At 45.9% G+C, this 20508-nt stretch overlaps 1 protein-coding gene across 2 annotated transcripts in view; it reads left to right on the forward strand.

The window, feature by feature from the left end:
• Nucleotides 1–20508, forward strand: part of LOC147617385 (uncharacterized) — a 41213-nt gene that overhangs the window by 14266 nt on the left and 6439 nt on the right. The window lies entirely within an intron of this gene.

Genomic DNA, 20508 nt, shown 5'->3' on the forward strand with positions numbered 1-20508 from the left:
ATAGCGAGCTTGCCTAGATAGATGGTATTTATTACATGCGGATCAATATGATGATTTTATATGCAAAATTTGGGTGGATCACTCACAAGTGTTATCTGATCATGTACCTCTGTGGATGGCGCTATACTTCGGACTGCAATTAGATGATCATCCTTTATACTGCCATTGTCCGCTTCTCATCAATAACTGTTACCTCTCGCATGACATTTTCCATAATTTGGTCAAAGAGGTCATTACACTGCTTAAGTTGCAAATACTGAAAAGTACGGATGTGGCCTGGCATCGTTTTGTTCAGAGGATCCAACTCATCATTAGAGACTATGGTCACTGGTATATGCATGAAGAAAAACAGAGAGTCCATAATGCAAAAGAAACTTGTCAAGCTCTGGCAGAGCTTGCTTACACATCAGGAATCTTTCGATGTCTAAAGAAGAGGATTTATGCAATGCAAAACAGGTTCTTTTTGAAAATGACAGACATAAGCTAGAAAAATGGCAAGTCAAAGCCAAGCAATAGCCATTCAAGGATAAGAGATTTTCTTCAAAGGATTTCTTCAAAAGCTTACATTTTGAATGCCAAAAAGACACCATTAAAGGCGCATTTTGAATGCCAAAAAGACACCATTAAAGGCGTCAAGACCTTGATGCAAACTTGGACATGTTCCAAACAACAATTGGCCGATGAGAGTGTGTCCCATTATGCGCATGTCTTTGCTACTACAGGTCCTGTTAATGCCCAAGTTCAAGTTGCCAGGGATCAGTTGCTCTCTCATGTTTCATGCATAGTATCCCGGAACAATGCTTCACGGAGGAAGAATTGCAAGAGGCAATAAAACAATTGGGCACTTGGAAATCTCCAGGTTGGGATGGTGTAATTGTGGAATTCTTCTTGCATTTCTGAGATGATCTCAAATATGCATTGCTTTTCATGATACATGATGCTTGGTGTACTTGGAAAATGCCCAAATCAGGGAAAGAAGGGCTTGTAAAACTTCTAAAAAAAAAAAAAAACCCTGTGTGAGACCTTTGTTGATTGGCGGCCAATTACTCTAATGCTTGTAGTATACAAATTGGTCACCAAAATGTTGGTCAATAGGGTAAAAGGGGTACTTTATGTAGGCTTACACGAGGAGCAATATGGTTTTGTCCCACGCAGACACGGATAACATTGCAAATGCCTTCATTGGGGTTGAATATGCAATGGGATTTATTGCGGCGACCATGTGCAAAATGGGTTTTGGAATTAAGATGCCCAATCTTGTGTATTGGTTGTATCAAGGGAGTGAGGCATCATGTATTCTTCATGGTGAAGTCTCTGACTCGTGGTCTTTGGGTAAGTCCGTGCGTCAAGGATTCCCTTTGAGTGCCTTATTATATGCCATAGCAACTCATCCTTTGCTTCTACATATGGATCATCTTACTCGACAAGGTGCCCTTCGTGGTCTTCAATTGCCATCTGGCAAGTATTTTGTGCACAGGCTTATGGAGATGATTCCTTCTTCATGCCACGAGATGATCCTCGTGATCTCCGTGTTGTGATGGATGCCTTGGATCTGTTTGGAACAGCTACAGGTCTCCGAATTAATTTTCGTAAATCCAAGCTTATCCCTCTCAAACCACAAGCTTGGCACAATGTCTTGTGGCCAGGGGCTCTTGTTCCCTCCAATCAGCTGATTAGACATTTGGGTTAACCACTTGCATGGCATACATCGTTCAAACTCTAGGCTGATTGGGTTTTGCAAAGAATAAATGCTACATTATGGTACTGGAAGTTAGCCACATGGCCTTTACATGTGAGACTCCGTATAGTGCAGTCCATTCTCATTGCATATATACAGTTCTTCTTGCCTCTGCTTGCTTGGCCAAAGAAGCACTTGGATGAGTACACGTCGGATTGCTGCGAAAGAACAAGCTCTGTACACCAAGAAATCATGGGAGCGTCAACATTCTTGACATTCATACTCATGTCATTACCAGGAAAGCCACTTTGGTCGCTGAGTTTGCATATCAAAAACAGCCTTGGGCACAGACGCTAGTAGCCATGTCACCACTTTGAAGTCTTGCATGGAACCCTGATTATTGGGAGGTGGTTTTTGGGCACTTTATAGGGAAAATACCAGGCTGCCCCTTCAGCTCTAGGTTAATCATGGACTGGAAATTGCTAACAGAGAAATTGGAATGGCATGGAAGATCATTGGAGGTTGGAAACACCATGCGCCTTGAAAGGATACACTGGAGTAGGCTGTTTCGTGCTTCGTTAGGCCTTCTTGAACCATGGAAAGCTTTCGTCCTCTCACAAAAGATTGTATGTTTCATGGCGGATGTGGTCAATGATGAAGGCTATGTTATCTCCTTCCCAGAAGCAAGCCAGAGGTATGGGTTGGGTATGCACTACATGCCTCTATGGCATCTCATACGCAGCCTCTTCAGCCAGTGCCTCCGCTAAATCATGAGGAGTGTTTGAAGAACTGGCGGGCTGCTCCACCTTATGCTAACGAAACGAATATGGCCTGTCTCACGACCAGGTATCACAGCATCTCGGATTCTAACCAAGCCTAACCTGACCATGCGGTTGAGTCGTATGCGTGAAGCATCTCTGTCTGGCCAAACAATGACACGCGACTCCACAAATGTTTCGAACTGCAAAGAGTTCAAAAGTAGTCTTTCATGACCAGGATCCCACCGAGTCAATAGTAGAACTTCATGCCAAGAAAGGAGAATATGAGATAAAATGTGAGATGAGCGAATACGGACAGGATGAGCCGTATTCACAATGTCCCACCATGAAGCCTGCACACGTGTTTGTCCATGTGACAATCCCTCCAACTCAATCAAGTCACGAGCCATGAATACCCAAGGCTGCTCCTGCAAACACATATCCTGAAAAAGCGCCCACCTACGCGCCACCATATGCAAGCGGACATCCAGTAAAGCAGCCCCACCCATTCTTTTGGGCGTCGTAATGTGATTCCAAGCTATCCATGTTTGACCCATAGTATTTCCTTGCCTCTTCCACAGCATAAACCGAATGGGAGCAACCAAACGGAGAAGAGATTTGTGCGTCCAAGGTAGCAAAGGCAAAAAATAGGAAATCATGCTAAGCATAATAACTTGAGCTACCTTAACCCTCACGTGCATAGGCCACCCTTGAGCTTTCCAATACACAAATTTATCCGAGATCCGAGCAGAAATCCAAGCAAGAAGCACTTGGGGGTCTACATCCACACCCACCGGATACCCAAGATGACGAACAATGTCTCTTGTATGCACCACACGGCCTTGTCACCCTAATGCCTCAAGATCAAATTCCGTGCATACAATGAGGGCTGATTTTGTTGAATTTATTTTCAGCCCAGAAGCCAATGCAAAATTATTCCAAGCTTCTATTTCTCGATCTATATTGGCTTTTTCGGCCCTGAGAAACATAAAAGTGTCATCCGCAAGGGCTTGAGCAACCAATTGCTTGCCATGAAGGAGATGCAAACCAACCACTTCACCATGCGATGCCATAGCATCTAGGCGAGATAACATAGGATGAGTGGCAATGGCAAAGAAAAGAGGGCTAAGAGGACAGCCCTGTCGGGGAGAACGGGTGAGAGAAATACCATCCGAAAGTCCTCCATTGAGCATAATCCGCGTGATAGAGCCAGAGCCAAGTAAATGCACCAAATTAGCCATTTTGGGGCCCATGGCTGTCATTAACTGAGAAGGGAAAGACCAGCTGACATGATCAAAAGCTTTTTCAAGATCCAGCTGCATCACAATCTCTTGCTTCTTTGCCTTGGCATAATCCACTCCAATTTGAACATTAAGAATATTATGCAAAATATTCTTGATATGCACAAATCCATATTGATATGGATGAATAAGAGTAGGAAGCACCTTCTGCAAGCGAATGGCAAGAATCTTTGTAAAGATTTTATACATAATACCCATAAGTGAGATCGGGCGCCATTGAGCCAAAGAAGTAGGCAAAGGGACTTTGGGCAACAAACGAAGTATGCCCAACTTCCAATCGGCAGGCATATATCCCTCATCCCAAACCCCTTGACAAATAAGCGTCAAAGGCTCTGCAAGCTGATCAGCATATTTTCGGAAAAACTCATTTGTCAAACCATCCCAACCTGGGCTCTTTCCCATGGGAAGTTTGGAGAGAACAGCTTCCACTTCCCCTTGAGTAACAGGAGCATCAAGCTGAACCTCCACATTAGGGTTAACTTGATATCGTACTTCAGCAAACAATGACTCCCTTGCAGCCAGGACAGCCGGCGAGACATCCTCTCGAGGGGCAAGCAAATCTTCATAAAACCTAATGCAATGCTGAATAACCTCAGAAGGTTGAGTAACAAGGTTGCCTTGGGCATCCATCAGCCTAACAATATTCTCACGCATATGTTTTTGATGCAACTTATCATAGAAGCGATGAGATTGACAGTTAGCATCCCGCAAAGCATCAAGACGTGCAAGTAGTTTAAAGCGAACATATTGTGCTTCTTGCACCCTAGATAGCTCCTTTTTCAGCCATTCTATGGCATCCACAACTTCAGCATCCATAGAGTCAGTAAACATGAACGCCTGCAAGCCCTTTAAAAGCGACTCAAGAAGAGCCACATGCTGTTTTTGTATAGAGGCATTAGCAAGACCATAATGCCGCGCTAATTTCCGAGTGTTGGTAAGGAACACTGGCCAAGCATGATAATCAGCCATGGACACTCTTGTGGAGAAATGTCGTATCAACTGACGCATATAAACATCAAAAACTTCATGCTCCAAAAAAGTGTGATTTAAGCGCAAAGGCAAGCGTCCCAACAAGCCTTTATATGCATCCACAGGATGATAGACCATTTCAAACACAAGTGGCCAATGATCCGAGAAAACCTGTTGCTGATCAACCATCATAGTAAGAACCTCTGGCAAAAAGAGATCTTGATGTAAAATATACATCCTATCCAATCTAGCAGAAGTGCCCCGAAACTGTTGTGAGGCATAAGTGTAACCCCTTTCATCTGGATGCAACCAAGACCACATGTCTTGTTTTAGCGACCTTGCTGCAAAAGCTTCCCACGCCATTCTCTCCGGGCCATCCATTACAGAATGAGGCGACGTGGCTTGCTCCCTGGAGACACACATATTAAAGTCTCCCATCACAAAGCCAGGATGAGAGATTGAAAGAGCACACAAGTCATTCCACAGCAAACGGCCGTGCAAGAGCATTATTTGGAGCATACACCCCTAACAACCATAAAGGCGTATCATCCCAAACAATCTGTATCACTAGAAATCTTCCATGAACATCTTGAATCACAAGAGAAGGCCGAAACTGCGAACGAACAGCAAACATAACACCTGACTGCGAAGCAGGATGTCCGCTGTAGAAAACATGAAACCCCTTATATACATAGGCTTTGCTAGCCAACTTATGTTGCTTATGTTCAACTGCACACAAAACATCCCAACCATGACAAAAAGTTGTACGCCAAAGCCTGAACTGCTTTTGGCGTGAAGAAATACCCTTTACATTCCATTGTACAATTTTCATAAGCCTTCCCAGAAAAGGAATCAAGGCTGTGTACTAGGCCCAGGACAATTTGCCAAATCACGAACCTTTTGAAGCATTGCATTTTGAGACATGGTATTTGTGATCTCAGACTGCTCTTGGAGTTCCCGAGCACGTGCCGAACGGTAATGACCATCCCATGGCGAGATGACCTCACCCTTCGAACCAAACACAAGAGGCAATTGTTGTTGTGCTTCTTTTGTTAGGCGACTTCTAATAGGATAGCGTTCTACTCTATCCACCCCAAGAGCCCCTGTACCCTGAGAAAGTTGGCCTCTTGGCCTCTCAATCCTGGTCTGTTGCTGGGCACCTGAACCCAAAGGGCGATGAGCATATGTATGTAAGGGCCCCTGATGAGTACGCAAAGGCCCCTGCCAAACAGCATCTGAGAAATCCCCCCGCGGGGCAACAAAACGTGTCTTTTTACCACGTACTTCCACCCATGGCTGCTCAACCTCATTATGAACATCCACATGTACATCCATGTGTTGGGCATCATGTAAAGGAGCATCATGCTCATCTTCCACGGGCAACTGCCCATCAACGATATCCTTGGTAGCAACAACTTGTTCTTTCTTAGGACATTCGGAGACAAAGTGGCCTATCTCACCACATTTGAAACAGTGGCCAGCAAATGTATCCCACCTCAATTCATACATTAAAGGTTGCAGCCCAGTCATATTGACACGCAAATGTGTCGGCCTAGGTCTCCCAGTATCCCACAACATGCATAGACGATTTCGGTTTCTAGATGTCATTCGAGGCACCGCCAAGACATCACCGATACCTCGCATGAGACCTGGTAAAACACGCCAAAACATTGGTGGGAATTGTTTCACTTCAACCCAAATTGGCAAGCCTGGCGCAACATATCTTGGTACTCTGCCATAGGCTTCCACGGAACCACATGAACCAACTGCCCATCCAAAAAGAGTGGCACCTGCTCCAAGACTGCCCTACGGGCTTCCGAAGTGCGAAAAAGTATTTCATAAAAGCCTCTCGGACCATCATAAATCTCCTCAAGTGCCTCAGGCGACACCAAGCGGCCCAACCATGCTCTAAGACGAGGCAACAACGGAATACGCCCAGTAAAGAAGAAGATAGCAGCATGATCATGAAAATCTCCTAGCTGTTGTAGCAACAAAGGAGTCTCCATGCATACATCAGCCACACCACCATTATCTACTGCAGCCATTTGCACGCTATTTGCCGTCACATATTCTTGCAGAAGCTCACCAGTGATCTGCAGCAAACGTGCAAACTCCGGAGAAGGTACGTGAGAACTTTCCTCTGCATTCTCTCCAACATTCACCGGGGTGTAGCTTGCATCAACATCAAGCCTTTGACGTTTTTGTTGCTCCGAGGCATCTGAAGCATAACCCACATCCTTCTCGATCATCTCCTCAATAAGATCCATGTTAAGGCTATTGGCAGCCATGCCACTAACAGCAGCAGTCGGGTCATCCAAATCCATGTACAAAAGCAAAGAAAACCCGTTCTCTCAAACCCTAATTCAGCACCTGAAAACCCTAATTCAGCACCTGCAAACCCTAATTCAGCAGCTGCAAACCCTAAATCAGTAGCTGCAAACCCTAAATCAGCACATATGCTCTCTGCTGCTAAGGTTGCGGGGTCTTCATATCCCTGAGGTCGTTTCAAATAATGTAAACCAAAGCACCGCAAGAAGAGCACAAGCACCTGCTCCAAAGTTACAAAATGGCAGCCTCCACAACGCCTTAAACGATGTAGATGAAAGCGGCCCCCACAGTGAGTGACAAGGCAATCGGTAAACATTGACAGAATGTGCGCTTACCCACCATTCAAAAAAAGCTCCGAAGATTAAACACAATGGCCTTGAATTTCCAGCTCTCTCTCTCTCTCTCTCTCTCTCTCTCTCTCTCTCTCTCTCTCTACTCTCCCTTCTGTCTGTGTTTTTACATCAGCATGTTCTCAGTAGTGTTTAGGGCTGAAAGAAGACTCTCAGAGCTTCCGCGTGTTACATTGGTATCAGAGCATCAGGCTCAGCAAGGCTAAATGCTGTTTCGGTCCCATATGAAGGTGTACAGGTCCAAGGTACAAGAAAGTGCACGGGTACGAAGCCCAAGGCAAGGAACACAAGATCAAGAAGAGCTCCCAGGAGGTTTGTTGGTGGTGTTCCACAAAGCCAGAGGGGATGGCAGTCCTGTGAGCCAGATAGGTTCTCGGGCAACGGTCCCAAGGGAGGATTATTCTCCAAGGGGTGATGTGAGAGTGCCAAACTCATTTCTCAGGAATAAAGACCAAGACAGTGTTCAGAGTCAGGGCAAAAACGGATTGGGGACTGGAGGGAACAGATCCATAGATCTTATTTAGAGTCAGAGTGGTTTTGGAGACCGGGCCGGGTTTTTAGAGAAAAGGGTTGCTAGGGATGGGATGACAGAGGGACTCCCGGAACAGAATGGGATGATGACAGTCATCCAAGAAAACAGTTGGAATCCTGTCATCAAGTTTAGCAGAGGGGGATGTCATGTGCAAGAATTGCCATGGACATTCTCAGAAGATAATCCAAAAGGGGCAGCGAGAAAAAGATGATAAGAACCAGAAGTTGGAGCATAAAGTGCTGTTTTGGCTAGTGTGGACTTGGAGAAGGACTTGGATCCCTGTCGGCTGTACCAGAGCAGAGCAGGAGCTGTCGCGGCTGAGACAAAAGGGCTGTCGGCTGAACGAGAACCAAGGCGGCTACAGGCGCATCACTTATGTAGATGATATGTCCAGTTGGCTGGTCGGCCAGCACTCCATGAAGTCCAAGAAGCCTATAAATAGGCAGTTTGCTCATTGTTGTAAGCATTCATTCCCTCATGGAATGGGTCTTAGACTAGGACTGTTTTGGGTGTATACCACCTTTTCATGAAGGCAGCCTAGGGCTGTAGAATTAGGTACCTTTTTGTACCATAAGAATATACTGAATTTCCAGCTATCTCTCTCTCTCTCTACTCTCCCTTCTGTCTGTGTTTTTGCATCAGCATGTTCTCGGTAGTGTTTAGGGCTGAAAGAAGACTCTCAGAGCTTCCGCGTGTTACAGGTGGCATATTTCGGGTGACTGCGTGCTATGATGTGTCTAGTTCACGGGCAAAGGACGCCCACCTGTGAACCGTGCAAGTGCCTTGTATTTTGACATGGGTTTGTGGCATGTGAGCATGTGATAAGTATTCACTTAAACCTTTGTTTATTCTTGTAAAGGTTTTATAACCTTTATTGTTCACACTTCATTAAAGCCAGGGCACCGCCCATCCAAAGTGTGGCCAGGCCATTAAAACCCCCACGTGGCCCTCTTTAATGAGGGGGCATTTTATTAAGGTGCCCACCTTCATTAAAGGTGGGGGATTATGCCACGTGTCAAAGGGGAATTGGACCCCTTTCCACCTCTTCCACCAACTTCTCCCATGACTCTTTGGTCCCCTCTCTCTCTTTCACATTTTGAAGCTGCACATCCTTTCTTTGCCCCCATCCGCAAGTCAACTACTGTACGTGCAAGTACACCGGCTGGAAATCTTGTTGAACTTGCAGTACCTGCTGAAACCCTACTGTACCTGCAATTACACCTGCTGAAAACTCTTCTGTACCTGCAGTACCTGTTGAAACCCTACTGTACCTGCAAGTACCCCTGCTGGAAACCCTATTGTACCTGCAATAGTGTCTAAAAACTCTCCTATACCTGCAGTACCTGCCGAAACCCTACTGTACCTGCAAGCATACCTGCTGGAAACTCTTCTGTTCCTGTAGTACTGCTGAAACCCTACTGTACTTGCAAGTACACCTACTGGAAACCCTACTGTACCTGCAGTACCGGGTGGAAACTCTTTTGTACCTGCAGCACCTGCTGAAACCCTACTGAACTTGCAAGTACACCTGTTGGAAACCCTTCTGTATCTGCAGTACCAGCTAAAAACTCTTCTGTACTTGCAGCACCTGTTGGAACCCTACCGTACTTGCAAGTACACCTACTGGAAACCCTACTGTACTTGTAGCACCAGTTGGAAACCCTATTGTACCTACAGTACCTGCTGAAATCCTACTGTACTTGCAAGTACACCTGTTGGAAACCCTAATGTACCTGCAGTACTGGCTGGAAACTCTAATGTACTTGCAATACCTGCTGAAACTCTATTGTACCTGCAAGTACACCTGCTGGAAACCCTACTTTATCTGCAGTACTGGCTGGAAACCCCGCTGTACGTGCTGTACTTATAGTAGTACCTGCTGCATCAGATGTACTGGTTGTGAATCGACTCCGTGTGTACCTGCTTTTGGAAACCGCATACTAGTACCTTTTTGTGTACTTGTACCTGTTCGTGTGCATGTGCCTGTTTTGCACTAGGGAGCTTGAGCCACAGTCTTTGTGAGGGTGTGAGCCAAGCTCTAGTATGAGAGAACCTGTTTGTGTGTGGTCTCGGAACGACAGTTTCGCATTCACTCCCCTGCAGGTCGTTCACTCCCCTTTAGGTGTATGAGATTGGTGGCCAGGCTACTTTGACTCATTCGAGGAGTCTGGCATCGACAATCTACTCCGACACACTTTTGTTTGGGTAACTTGTCTTCATATTTGCATTGCATTGGATTATTTGGCTGGCAAGCCCTTGGAACGTTGTACATATTAAAATACTCCAACAATATGCTTCAGTATTGAGGGGGGGGGGGGTCGGCCCGTTCACGGCCCCAGTGGTGGTGTACTGTGCAGTGCTTGTCTCTTGCAGATTGTCTTATGCTGTGATGTATCTTTCAGTTGTTTTGTGCATTGTGGCTATGACATTGAAATGTTGATGTGTGTATTGTTCATGAGGAGACGGTGCCCAAGGACGTTCACAACTAGCTGGTGTAGTTACAGTGGTGACATTGCAACGGACAACCTCTGTCCAAATGACATCAAATGGGGAGAAAATCTCTCTAATGCTACACAATGAGATAGAGAGGAGTCACAACCTTGTTCAAATGACATCAAATAAACAAGAGACAATCCACTGCCTAGGTGACATTACTCGGGGAGGAGAACTCTAAAATTTTAGGTGTGGCATATCACCCCAAAGGTCAGTTAGCCAAAGGCTCCTAGACCAGCATCCATTGGAACCCTTAAATGGCTCCAAAACCCTAATTAGGTTTCCAATGCAAACCCCAATGCTAGTTCAGCCTTGTAACAACAAAAACACCTGGTTTTGCTTGTATCAGAGGGCACGTTAGGGCTGCTCTAAATAAGTGAAAATGCTGTCAATATCTGCAAACCCTAATTTCCAGCCCTAAAACCCTTATTTGCAGACGATCTAGGCATTTTCCACAATGAAACTTGGTACATAGATGAATCCCACCAAGAAGAAGCATGAGATGTGGTGGTGGTGCTGGCTGCCCAGCGGGCAGCAACTCCTCGGGCATTAGCATTGCCGGCTGAGCTGAGAGGGGGAACATAATGGCACGTACGTGGAGACACAACGAGAATGTGATGACGAAGAGGGTGTGGGCAAGCGACATGCTGTGGACGGTGGGAAGAGAACCTGCCCTGACACCAAATGTTGGGCTAGGGTTTGGAGCAACAACTACACACATACACAGTGACCCAGTCGTGAGTAGGAGAGAGAAAGAAAGAAAGTTATATTAAACGTCTTCAAAAAACCCAGTGGGTCTATGAGACCAAAAGTGAGACAATAGTGTCCATATAATCTCATCAGGGTACAAAAGAAAACAAAGACTAGAGCTATGAGCTAAGAATGTCAAATTCGAGCCATATGATACAAAGTGGGACCATCATCATACAACCTATGGAGGGGTTTGCCAAGGATATCGAGCATGAGGTTAGCTTGTAGAAGGCTCTGCAGATCTGTCGGGCGTGGGAAGGTGGCTCCGTGCCTCTCCAAGATCTCCTCAAGCTGGGGCTTATGTCTGTGTTGTTGGCGAGGTTTAGCGAGTCTGGGGCACCAGGCTTGTAGTGCCGTGGCCCGGTCTAGAGCCACGCCAGAGTGGGGTCTGGCGGGGGTCGAGCACTCAAGAATGTGTGGCTCGATGAAGCTGCGGGTATGTCATCCATAGGTGGTGGGTCATCCTCTCGTGGTCGGAAGAATTGAGTGATGGTTGCCTGGGTGTCTCCCATGGGGTCTCGGCTCCCTATTACCTAATCAATGATTCTCTGTGGCGGTGAAGCTATAGTAGGAAGAGGCCTTGGCACCGCTAATCTGGGTAATCCATGATCCTAGATAAGGGTCCAAACCTCTCTCTCAGGAGACAGTGGAACTTCCCTCGAATCTCATAATATACGGTGCATTTGCATATGAAGTGCTCCTCCTCTGACTCAACCTCCTGTTGGCACATAGTGCATATCCTCTCCTCACGAGGTTTCTGCATGGCTCTCCCTGTCTCTATCCTCAGGCGGTGCGATGTCAACTCAATGTAGATTATGTGTGATGATGAAATGAGTGCCAAGTATAGAAGATAAGGAACCCAAATAAGTGGATGAGAGGGTGTTCACATGCACAGGGAAAAATTGTGTTAAAGAGGGAAAAATTGTCCCAACTACTCCTAAGTATGTTCACACGCATCACTACCGTATATATGGCTACATGCTCATCGGTCAATCCATGATTGGATAGGTTGCGCTCAAGCTTGTTTTGTTGCGACATCAGACAGCTTTATCCTGACTAGACAACTTTATCCTTCCTTTTGGTGATGCTAGAATTAATTTGCTGATTACAACCAATCAATGTGCAAGCTATCGGCGGCAAGGGCGGAGTTGGTCAATTGTTGCATAGAGCCATTGGGATCCTCTGGATGATAGGAGAAAGTCCAGACTCAAACTTTCATCTCTTCTCGTCCTCCAAGATGGACATGAAAGGAGTGACCCGTAGAAGTACCTTCCAAAAATTTGAGATGTAAGAAGTGATAGATTCATCATCGCACTCCTTTCTGATGCTCCGCTCAAAGTTAGGAGGCAAAAACTGAGTACTAAGCTTTGCTTTGAAATCTTTCCAAGTGGTTGGGCCATCACCGGAAAGCTTTTCTGCCAATCACCAATTACTTGCGGGTCCCCTTCAAGTGCATACATTTAAATCGCAGCTTTGACTTCTCATAATACTTCTCATCACAAAAGGCTATCTCAAACTAAGAAAGGAAAGCCAAAGCTTTGTTTGTGTCGATATCACCCATGTAGTTTCTAAATTTGACCGTCTTCTCTCTAGATTAAATAATGACACGTGAAGTTATTGGAAAAGAGTTCATAGCAGATGAAGTGGCTACTGAAACAAAAGAAACAGGCACATGAAGGTGGAAAAGAATTCATAACAGATGAATTGCTGAAAAAAATATAGAAGATTAAGTGGTAGCTAAAATCAAACAAAAGAAACAGAGACATATGAAGGTGCAAAAGCATCAGTAGAGGTAAAATCTATTGAAGATCCACCTATTGAAGAAGCACTAGCATTATGTAGTGGCTCCAAAAGAAGTTGAGGTTGATTGTGTAGTGGCTCCAAAAGAAGCTGATTGAGCTAAAGAAAGATTACAACCTTCGGTGGCCTTTCCTCACGAACCTAAAAGTCCATAGAGTCCACACCCGCAAGTGCGGTGATGGTATGGACTTGTATGCATTGTAGAAGAACCTCCAGGAGCAGGTATGCTCACGTGAGAACCTCCAGCACCTGTACAAGTGGAGAGGTAGCCTCTGTACAGTCTGTGTGTGACGAGGCAGGGTCCATGACACTATAGGGAGAAGGTACACTGTACAGCAGTCTTCAGAAGTACGCGCAGCAGCATGTATGTGTACAGACAGGTGGAGCTGACTTTTTGGCCAGAAAATGCTGGTACAACAGTGGGTACAGGGGCAGTATGGCCTGTGGAAGATGGCGCAGTTGTGCGGCCCACCTGTATGGCAGCAGCAGATGCATGCTTTCAAGCTAGAGAGGTCATTGATGAGGATTGATGTGTGCTTGTAGTATACAATGATGTTTTTTACTCAGGGCCAAGCCCGATACAAATATACAAATGTGCTTTTTGTGGAGATAAAAGCTATACTTTAAACATGCTTTTCTTTTTATTAATAAAGCTCTTTGTCATTTTGATGATACAAGGCTTTAAAAATAAAATAAAAGAGGTGTCCACACTCTAATAAAGTGGCACGAGTGACCTTTTAGAATAAAGTGCCTGTCCATGCCACTTACAAAGCAGGAGCCCAGGACGAAGGGCTGCCTTTTTGACACCCTCCTCACACCAGCCTTGATGTATGGAGCAGCTTTCTGGGGGCCAGATTTATCCGATGAGAGGCCCAGGTGTCACAAATCCCTATATTCTAGGGACATGCGGATGCGTGTCAGGCCTAGAAACATGCGGATGCATGTATGTATTATACCTGGGCATGTGTATGGATCATATGAGTGGATGCATATGAGTCCAAGGACATGGCAGGACATTTATGGACTTTCGGGCGGTGCCCGTGTGGATTCCGGCCATGCACACATGGTGTGTTATGATGGCAGGCGGAATATTTTCAAGTACAAGAATGATGATAGGTGGTTCTCCAAGTTTACATGTGCACAATGCATAAATGATGCATGCCATAACTTTATTTTACTTTGTGTGACATTGTCTTGCTGCCTGGACAATGCTTGTTATTTTGGCTTGTGAAGTCCGAGGGACCGGGGACGCCCGGGCACCTTGTGGACGCGTGTGTGCACACCTGTTTGGGCCTAAAACTGTGGGCTTATGGGTTTTGCAGGTGGTAAGTGCGTCCACACTCAATTTACAGCTTATTTCATTTACTACTAAAGTTTATTGGTTTGCAGGTCCACACTCATTAATAAGTGGCCGGACAACTTATAATGCGTTCGCATTTGGTTGGACCAAAATTAATGAAGTCCGGACAGCTTATGGCCATTTCCCATTTGGTTGGACCTAAACTTATACAAACAGGACAAATGGAGCACTATGGGCTGGACACCTACCTGGACACCTTATGGGGACACTTGTCAGCCTGTTTGTGAACCCACCAAGCCCCTTAGGTGGCACTGGAGAAAGGCGCCTCCTTCAAGAGGCCATTTGGGCTGTTTTATTCATAACTCAACACATTGGAGAGCTGGTTGAAGCTTTTGGAGTTGCTACAGGGCTGCGGACTCACACAAGCTTGGATAATGATCCCCACACTCTTCTAAAGGGCTGGTTGGTAAATTTCAGACCTGTATTTTCTGGTTATTGCGAGTTTTGGGCTGGTTACAGGTGTCCAAAGTCAACTTGGACAATACAGGACAGCTCTAGGGACCTCCACAGGGCTGTAGGACCCTTTACAGGTGGATTTCTCGCGATGGAAAGCTGCTGTTTTGGACTGGTTATTGCATAAAACAGGCCGGACAGTAATGGAATATGTGAGCATGGATGTGTCTCAAGGATTCCTGGTGTAACAGGTGTTTAGGGCAAGCATTGGGAACACTTGCTCGCGGAGAACACAGGTTTCTAGATCAGTTTCTCGCGTGGAAACAGGGCCTAAAGATCCATTTACATCTTGTGCAGGGCGGAGTACCTGTGAGGATTGTGAAACTCTTGTGCAGGGCGGATGTACATGTGAAGAGGCTTGTGCAGGGCGGATGTACCTGTGTGTAGGGCGGATGTACCTACAGATTCTCTTGTTTGAAATGTATTCATTCATGATGTATTTGGAAGAATCAGGTGCAGGCTGGTGGTGAATCCCCAGGCACCCGTAATCTTGTACTTTGCAGACTCTTTTGGTAATATAACCTAAAGGGGGGGGGGGTCAGCCTATCATCGGCCCCTTTATGTGGTGTACTGTCATTTTCAGCTTTGTGGTTGTAATGCTCAAGTGTTAAGTGCTCAGAATCTTGTTCACATTTATACGATTCCAATACACGCGTCCGCCTCCCGTTACATTGGTATCAGAGCTCAGTTTTTCCCCTCATTGGAAAACGGTCTGAGGCTTGGAATCATAAGTGGTGACCTGATTTGAGTGTCATGGACAGCCACATTTCTGACAGTGTGGAGAACACACAGGACCGTGAATTTCATGGTACAAGGGATGCAAGAGATGCTGCAGGCAATGATGTCTATGGAGATGCAGGTACTCATGACACTATGCATTCTGATTTGGAATCTTTGAGGCGTCAAGTGCGACGCTATAGGGCTGAAACCGAAGAGCTTAGGTCATTGAAAAATGACCCGGATGTACAAAGGGTGTTGATACGCAAGGACTGGGACTGGCTGTCCCAAGATGAGGGAGAGTCCGTTGCTTCATACATAGCAAAGTTTTGGAAAGTCCTTCTCAAGGTTACTCCCTTCATGAAGATTGGAGAGGACGAGAAGAAGAGAAAGTTTGAATCGGGGCTCCATCACATCATCCAACAAAGCTTGGGAGTGTACCCAAATAAGACCATACAAGAGCTTATACACTCAGCCATGATTGCGGAGAACTTGCACATAAAAGCACCCACAAATAAGCCATTTGCAGGTCAAAACAAGAGCAAATTCAGGGCTGGTTATGACCAGAAAAAGGGTGGACAGCCACCTAAGAATGCTCCCAAAGATGGCCGAGATGCAAAGGATGACTCCGAAAAGAAGCCGGGGGGTAAACGCCACAATTTTGGGCTCTCAAAACAGCAATTGGAAGAGTACAGGAAGGCTGGAAAATGCTTTAAGTGTGGCAGTAAAGATCATATATATCCTAAATGCCCACAGAATCCCAAGAATGCTGAGCCTAATGTGCAAAAACCTCTTGTGAATGTTGTACCCGATGTGCAGGGTAATACAGGGCATGAGCCCAAGAGTAGAGTCATATGCAAGGCTTGGGGCAAATTGAAGGATCAGCCCGCTTTGTTTCTTTTTGATGATGCTTCCACAGATAACTTTATATCCGTACAGATGGCTGCCGCCATAGGTCTTAATGTGGAAGACATGGGAATGCAAATGAATGCAGATGCCGCCTTTGAGGGCAAACAGGTTGATGTAACTCCGGTCAATGGTAAACTCCGTGTATATATACAGGACTACCTTGACTATGAGAGCTTTCTAGTGGCTCCTCTTACAGGATGTGATGTTTTGTTGGGGATGCCCTGGCATCACCGTTTAGAGCCTGTTAAGGCTTACAAAGAGAAGAAAATCAGCTTTGTACAAAGAGGCCGTGAGCACTCTATAGATGCTGGTACTACTGGAAGTACCATACCTCTTGTAAGCCATGTACAAATTAATAAGGCAATAAAGAAATCAGCTTGTTCTTACTTGGTTTTTGTACGTGATACCATTGAACATTCTAGTGTTGATGTTAGTGCATTAGATCAAGACAAGCTTAACTTTTTGAATGAGTTCAAAGATTGTTTTGCAAATGCTTTGCCAGCAAGGTTGCCACCAGAGAGGCCGGAAGATCATTGTATAGATCTAATTCCCGGTAGCTCTCCACCTAATAGGCCACCATACAGGGTGAGTGCTAGTCAACAAGAAGAGATTATGGCACAGGTGAATGAACTTTTGGAAAGTTCCTCGCCATATTGCTCGCCGGTACTTCTTGTTCAAAAGAAGGATGGTACTTACAGGATGTGTGTGGATTACCATGCCCTCAATAAGATAACCATCAAGAATCGGTTTCCGATTCCGCGCATTGATGACATCTTGGACAAGCTTGAAGGTTCGGCATGTTTCAGCCGAATAGACCTCAAGAGTGGGTATCATCAAGTGAGAGTGGCACCTCAAGATGTACACAAGACTGCATTCAGGACAGCCTTTGGTCTTTATGAGTTTTTGGTGGTGCCTTTTGGTCTTACAAATGCACCCGCTACCTTCAACAGGATGATGGACAGGGTGTTCAGAAAGCATAGAAAGTTCACAGGTATATTCTTTGATGACATTATTGTATTCTCAAAGAATGAAGCCCAACATCGTGAGCACCTGGCTATTGTGTTTAAAGAGCTTAAGGAAAATCAGCTCTACATAAATGCAAAAAAGAGTGAATTCTTCCTCCCAGAAATTCACTATCTTGGTCACATTGTATCAAAGGATGGTGTGCGCATGGATCCCGCAAAGATACAAGCCATGCAAGAATGGCCAGAGCTGAAATCAGTCCATGAAGTGAGGAGCTTCCTTGGTTTATGTGCTTACTACAGGAGGTTCGTCAAGCATTTTGCTTTCATTGCCGCTCCGTTACATGATTTAACGAAGAAGAAAGCAATCTTTAAATGGACACAAGAAGAGAGAGATGCCTTTCAAAAGTTGAAGAGTGCAATCATCTCGGGACCGGTACTCATTATTCCGGATTTGCACAAACCTTTTGTCGTGGAATGTGATGCAAGTGGGGACTGCATAGGGGCTGTTTTGAACCAAGAAGGACATGCCATTGCCTATGAGAGCAGACGCTTGCAACATGCAGAGCTTCACTTACAGGTTTATGAGAAGGAGTTGTTGGCTGTAATTCACGCCCTTACTATTTGGAAACACTATCTTTTAGGGGCTGATTTTATGGTCAAAACTGATCATCAAAGTTTGAGATACTTTTTGACTCAAAGTAAGCTCTCAGAGAAGCATATGAGATGGGCAAATTTCCTCTCAATGTTTCATTTTCAGATTTTACACACTCCAGGGAAAAAGATTGTGGTGGCAGATGCCTTATCTAGACGACCACAGGTTCATGCTATTACAGTTGCATACCATGAGGACTTATCGGATATGCGTAATACTTATCCTCTGGATGAGGATTTTGCACATGTATGGGCTGATTTGCAAGAGGTTATTGCTGTCCCATCTTATGTCATAAGAGATGGATATCTCATGATGCAAAATCGTATGTGTGTGGTAAAGAACCTTCGCCATAAGGTTATGGATGAGTGTCATGCTCCTCCTGCATGCCCGATGCCCTCGACCCCCCCGTTGGCCACGATCACCTCATCAGCTCCACATCCAGGACATGCTCCACTGCCATCGAGCTACCTTTCCACGTGACATAGCTGAGGGAGACCTCTCGGCCATACTCGTCAACCCCATGCTTGACATTTTGGAGAGTGGTATACCATCTACTCGGAGCTGATGTTGCTCCCATGTTTTTATGTTCTTAGTTTTCCATGACGAGTTTCCATGGACAGTTTTGTATCACCCCAGTGAGATAGCTATATTTATGTTTTCATTTTGTTTTATTTTCCATTCCATGATGAGATATGCCATGGACATTATTGTACCACTTTGGTCTCATAGGTCCATTGGGTCTTTAATAGACGCTTAATATATCTCTCTCTCTCTCTCTCTCTCTCTCTCTCTCTCTCTCTCTCTCTCTCTGTTCGCTTCCGCCGCCCTCCCTCCGCCTGCTGTTTGCCCTGCTCGCCGCTCCCGCCTCTCTCTCTCTCTCTTTGAACCTGTCGCCTCACTCTCTCCCGCCGCCCTCCCTCGCTGTTCGCTTCCGTCGCCCCCCCTCCCGCCTGCTGTTCGCCCTGCTCGCCGCCCCCTCTCTATTCGCTTCCGCCGCCCTCCCTCTCGCCTGCTGACCTGTCGCCTCCCTCTCTCTCTTCGAACGTGTCGCCTCCCTCCCAACTTTCTCTCTCTTCGAACTTGCTGCCTTGTTCGCTGTTCGCCGCTTTCTCTCTCGTAGCCGCCCTCTCTGTTCGCCGCACAGTACTGCTGGCAATATGCTGGCCCCTCTCTCTCTCTCCGCTAGGGTCTGCGCTCCCCTTTCCCCACCCACCCTTGCTTAGGCCCCCAAGGCAGCAACATAACTCTCTCTCTCTTGCTTCTTCCATGGCTTTCCCCTTGCGCAACCCGACGAAGGCGACCTTTATGGTCACAAACAAGAGGATAACAAATGTGGAAAAGGAGATGAAGGAATGGAAGGCGGAGATGGAGGGATGGTGGAAGGAGAAAGCCAACTTTCTCCAAATGGTATTCAATGAGGGTAAGCGGTGGAAAGAGGAGAAGGAGGACCTCATAGTAGAAGTCAAAGACCTTCACGGGGAAGTCAACACGCTCAAAGGCGTAATTTCAGCTCTTCAGAGGGAGCTTGCAGAGGCTAAGGCAAACGGTGGACTTGAAGAAGATGAAATTCAGCCATCCATGATAGAAGAGCTCAAGGTTATCAAGGAACAAGTACGGGCAATTAAGGAAGAAGAGAAGCAACATGAAGCAAAGACTTCCTCATGGGTGGAAGTTATCACCAAGACTCAAAAGAAGATGGATGAAGCGGAGAAGTGGATAGAGGTCGCCAAGAAGGGTAAAGGTAAGGAGATAACAACCCCTACACCTACAATCATTAACATGACTTTGGAAGAGGAACAACGAAGACGTACACGTGCTTTGCATGTGAGAATTGAAGAGGAGGTGAAAGAGCTTATGGTGTTGATGGGGATTGACAGTCCGGCACACGCAAAAGCCTGGAGAGTGGGCAAAAAAAGCGGAGGCAATGGGGAAACATCAAAGGAAAGAGCTCTCATACTTCGCTTCCCCTCTATTGAGGCGAAGAAGGAGTTCTTGAAGAGGCGACCCACTTTAAAGAATACAAGCATTTTTCTTGGTGACGATCTTACTCTTTCACAGCTTGCACATATGAAGGAAGTCATGCCAGAGATTAGGGCGGCAAGAGAAAAGGGAAAGATAGCATTTTATAGAGAAGGGAGGGTGGTCATCGTGGAGCGACGCTCTACATGACGGTGCGAGACCTATGGGACCAAATTAAAGCTGGCAGCTTGGAACTGCAATGGATCCCTCAGACTTGATGTAGGTGCCTTTGAGGACAGCTTTAGAGATAGAGATATAGTCTTCTACTCGGAGACTCACTAGGCCCCTGGTCAGATGATGCCACAGGTGACAGGATACAGATGGGAGACAGCTTGCAGAGTAGGGACGAGATCGGTACACAGTAGTAGAGGATAGGGGGGGTGGCAGTTCTTTTCAGGGAGGAACTGCAACTGCTTCTACACATTGTTCGGAGAGATGATCAGACCAGATATATGTGGGTGAGAGATTGAGGGC

The sequence above is a fragment of the Cibotium barometz genome, chromosome 36 (assembly GCF_041138505.1).
Source record: "Cibotium barometz isolate CiBa-2024 chromosome 36, ASM4113850v1, whole genome shotgun sequence".
Taxonomy (NCBI): domain Eukaryota; kingdom Viridiplantae; phylum Streptophyta; class Polypodiopsida; order Cyatheales; family Cibotiaceae; genus Cibotium; species Cibotium barometz.